Raw genomic sequence first — 4,214 nt, 5'->3', positions numbered from 1 at the left:
AACAAAAAGATACTGGTAGGACTAGGAAAAATTAATTAACTATAGGCATATAAAAACAATGCTTGTTGCTTTATAAATGCCCAGATTAACATACCGAGAAATCAACTGAGATGGTGTAGATACCTACAACAATAAACAAAATAGATCTCCAAAAGAAGTGCAAAAAACTTATTATGCATCTGAGGAACTCTTGATGATGACAAAGATTCAGATACTACTGCAATTGGCAAAGAAATTTAACAGGAGTGATACATAAAGGATAAGGAAATGAAAACGGATATGATTCAGTTATGTGCAACGAAAATTAAAACAGGTCTTCCAAAGAAAAATAAGCCTTGAAAAAGAGAACCACCTCTGAGAAAGATTTCAGATAATTCGGCTGCTGTTCAAGAAACTTTTGTGGCACCATGCTTTCTAAGCATCCATTGTTGAAAAAAAAAAACTTAAATGCGCACGCGGCCAAAATCTCGGGCCGCGTGCGTGTTTGAGAAAAAGGTAACGCCCAGCGGGCGTTACGCATTTGAAAACGGACGCGTTTGAAAACGCGTCCGCAAATGACCAAACGGCCCCTGTAAAAATCCCTATTTAAACCCCTTGATTTCATCTCTTTGGAAGCACGAAAAATTTCAGAAAAATAGTGAAAAAATTCTGGAAAAATTCTTCTCCCTCTTAGCCACTTCCAAATTTTATTTTTACATTTTTATTCAGTTTATTTAGTTCTTTTCATTCCGTTCTTTGCTGGATCTGCAAGTTCGATCGGGTTCGCTTTGACTTCTTCCGAGACGTGCCGAAGAAGAAGTTGTAGGGTCGTCGTATCTCCGAGAAGGATTGCCGGGTGACCCGTACGTGGGGGCAAATACTTCTTTGGGACAGCGTCTACGCGCTTCGACCTGCCTTCAATCAGGCTACTTTCTTCTACTTTTATTTTTAATTTAATATTAGTAGATTTGTAGGATTTGAAATTCTATAATATAAATTTATTAAATGCATAGATTTATTTTGTGCTAGAATAGATTTATTTTGCATTAAAATAGAATTATTTGGATGCCGAATAATATGCATGTATATTATTCCCTTTAAGATTTTCCATTAATTGAATTAATAGAATTATTGTTTATTTATATGATATATTGCTAACAATCCAAAGAAGTAATTTTCTTTTATTTTTTGTTAGTAATATGTAACTCATTAAATTCTTTATTACAATTGTGGCATATTAGATTTTAGTTGCAATAATCATTTTTGCTAGTACATAGTTAATAATAAATTATTCTGAAGAGGGTAATAATTTGTTTAACCTCCAAGAGGTTTATTATACCTCCATTTGGACTCCTCAAGGAGTAATTTCCAGATCCCATTCAAACGGAAAATTCGGAAATTGGTTGATACATAATAATTAATCTATTGAATTGACTTATTAGATCTCAATCAATTATTCTAATAAAGGAATAAATCTTATAATTCATTAAATTGACTTATTAGATCTCAATCAATTATTCTAATAAAGAAATAAATCTTCTAATTCATTGAATTGACATCTTAATTACAATAATTGATTTGCTACCACAAGATTACTAATCAATTATTCTAATAAGCAAATAAATCAACTCTAATATATATATAATTCATTGAATTGATAAATTAGATTTTAATTACAATAATTATTTGCTAGAATTAAATTTAGTAATCAATTGTTACTAATTCGGAAAGGTCAAACGAAAAATTCAAAAATTAGTTAATTCGTTTAAATTTGCATTTAGGTTATTTTAAATATTGAATTTGTGTGATTTCTAGTGATTATATCCACTAACTAATAGTGTCTAAGAAAAGCTTGTCAAAAAGGCATACGTGCCTAAGAAAGGCTAGTACTTAAGTGAGCCTAGTGCTCCACCACCGATCCAGAGCTGATCTGGCTATTAGTTTTTTGGATATATCAATTAGACATCCAAAGTTCAATATAAATATTAGTGCAACCTTTTGACATAGATTTTTTGCCTTCAATCAGGTTTCTGTCACTATTCTGTAACCCTGATCCTATGGCCTCAAACACTAGTGACCATCTTAGTGCCAAACCTAAAAAATTTGATGGCCATAACTTTAGGAGGTGGCAGAATCAAATGCGGTTCTGGCTCACCACATTAGGGTTAATCTCAGCCATAGGTGAAAGTACGACCGAAGTTGATAATGGGTCCAACCCAACTACCTCTTCCAACACTGAACATTCTGCCTCCACTAGCACACCCTCTAAGACACCTGATGAGATAGATTATCATTGTATCCATAGAATCCTAGGTGCTCTTTCTGAGAGGCTGTATGATATCTATTACACAGCCAAGAGTGCCAAAGAACTCTGGGACACCCTAGATAGCAAATATGGTCTTGATGATGCTGGGGTAAAGAGGTTCAAGGCCTCCGATTTCAATAAGTTTAGGATGGTGGACTCAAAGCCTATGAATGACCAAATTCATGAATTTGAAACCCTGATCCACCAGCTTAGGGCTAATGGAACCAATTTGGATGAATCATTCCAGGTAGCCTGTCTGATAGATAAACTACCTACTTCCTGATCTGATTTTGCCAAGACCCTGAGCCATACCCAAGGAGTTCTCACCCTAACCCAAGTCTTAAACTCCATTAGGATTGAAGAGCAGCATAGGCTCAGAAATAATACCTCTACTGGACCCAAAAATAATGCATATAATGTAGAAGCTCCTCCTAAGAAAAATCAGAACCGACCCTTCCGTAAGAATTTCAAGAAGAAACCCTACAACCCTAGAAACCCTAACCACCACTACAATGGGAAGCCTATTCAATCCCAGGAGCAGAGGAAGAAGAAAGAGGAAGGTGGTGCTCATTTCTGTTATGTGTGTGGTCGGACCAACCATTTGTCTCCACAGTGCTTCTATAAGAAGACTGCACCTCTTCAATCTAAGAAGAAGGGTCCACACACATCCAGTGCTCAAGTCAACATGGTGACTTCCGGCGCTGGCTCCTCTGAGACAGCTTTCAGGTCTGTTTCCTTCACTCCTGAAGTTAACATGACTTTACAATCACTAGATTGGTGGATTGATACCGGAGCTGGTATTCATATTTGTTCGGATCGTTCCTGATTTTCTTCTTACCAGATCTCAAGTGGAGGAGCTGTGATCATGGCAAACAGCTCGGAGGCACGTGTGTTAGGAGTAGGACGTGTGGACTTAAAGCTTACCTCTGGAAAAGTCCTGTCACTGCACGGCGTCCAACATGTTCCAGTTGTTAGGAGAAACCTCATTAGTGGTTCTTTGCTTGTCCAGCAAGGCTTTCGTCTTGTTTTTGAGTCCAATAAGGTTGTAATTTCTCATGGTGTTATGTTTATTGGAAAAGGATTCCTTAGTGAAGGATTGTTCAAATTGAATGTAATAGCTCCTTCAATAAATGAAAATCCTTTGATTATGAATATAGAGCCTCCTTCTATTTGGCATGGTAGATTAGGTCATGTAAATTATAATTCAATTAAGCAACTTATGAACCTAAATCTAATACCAAAAAGTAATCTTAAGAACCATGAGAAATGTCAAATTTGTGTAGAAGCTAAACTCCCTAGGAAGCCTTTTAAATCCGTTAATAGGGATTCAGATCTATTAGAGTTGATCCATAGTGATGTTTGTGACTCTGGTAGAACTTCTAGAGGAGGTAACAAATATTTTGTGACCTTCATAGATGATCTATCCAAATTCTGTTATATCTATCTAATTAAAACCAAGGATGAGGTGCTCAGCAAATTTAAAATATTTAAGATCGAAGCTGAGAACCAACAAGAAAAGAAAATTAAAATTCTTAGATCAGATCGAGGAGGTGAATATACATCCAATGATATAACTCAATTTTGTGAAGATCATGGAATCATTCATGAAGTGACTGCACCCTATTCTCCCCAATCAAATGGAGTAGTAGAAAGGAAGAATAGGACTTTAATGGATATGGTGAACTCCATGCTTATAAGCTCAGGAGTGCCAGAAAATTTGTGGGGGGAAGCTCTTGTTTCAGCCTGTTATATCCTTAATAGGATTCCCTCTAAAAATAATGATCTAACCCCATATGAAGTTTGGAAACATAGAAAACCTAATCTTAGCTATTTAAAAGTGTGGGGGTGCTTGGCAAAAGTAAAAATACCTAATTTTAAGAGAAAGAAAATAGGGCCTAAAACAGTGGATGCCATATTCATAGGTTATGCA

General features: G+C 35.9%; 1 long non-coding RNA gene across 1 annotated transcript; it reads left to right on the top strand.

The window, feature by feature from the left end:
* The first annotated feature begins 1,708 nt into the window (after positions 1–1,708).
* Positions 1,709–3,325, top strand: LOC149751385 (uncharacterized). The gene is made up of 2 exons (XR_016398381.1): positions 1,709–3,010; positions 3,126–3,325. It is a non-coding gene; the product is annotated as an uncharacterized LOC149751385 (long non-coding RNA).
* Positions 3,326–4,214: the final 889 nt, after the last annotated feature.

This window comes from Phoenix dactylifera, chromosome 14 (genome assembly GCF_051530095.1).
Source record: "Phoenix dactylifera cultivar Ajwa chromosome 14, Ajwa_hap1_PhDact_Kaust_v1.1, whole genome shotgun sequence".
Taxonomy (NCBI): domain Eukaryota; kingdom Viridiplantae; phylum Streptophyta; class Magnoliopsida; order Arecales; family Arecaceae; genus Phoenix; species Phoenix dactylifera.
Note: the sequence above shows the minus strand (reverse complement) of the source record. Positions and strands in the feature narration are given on the sequence as shown.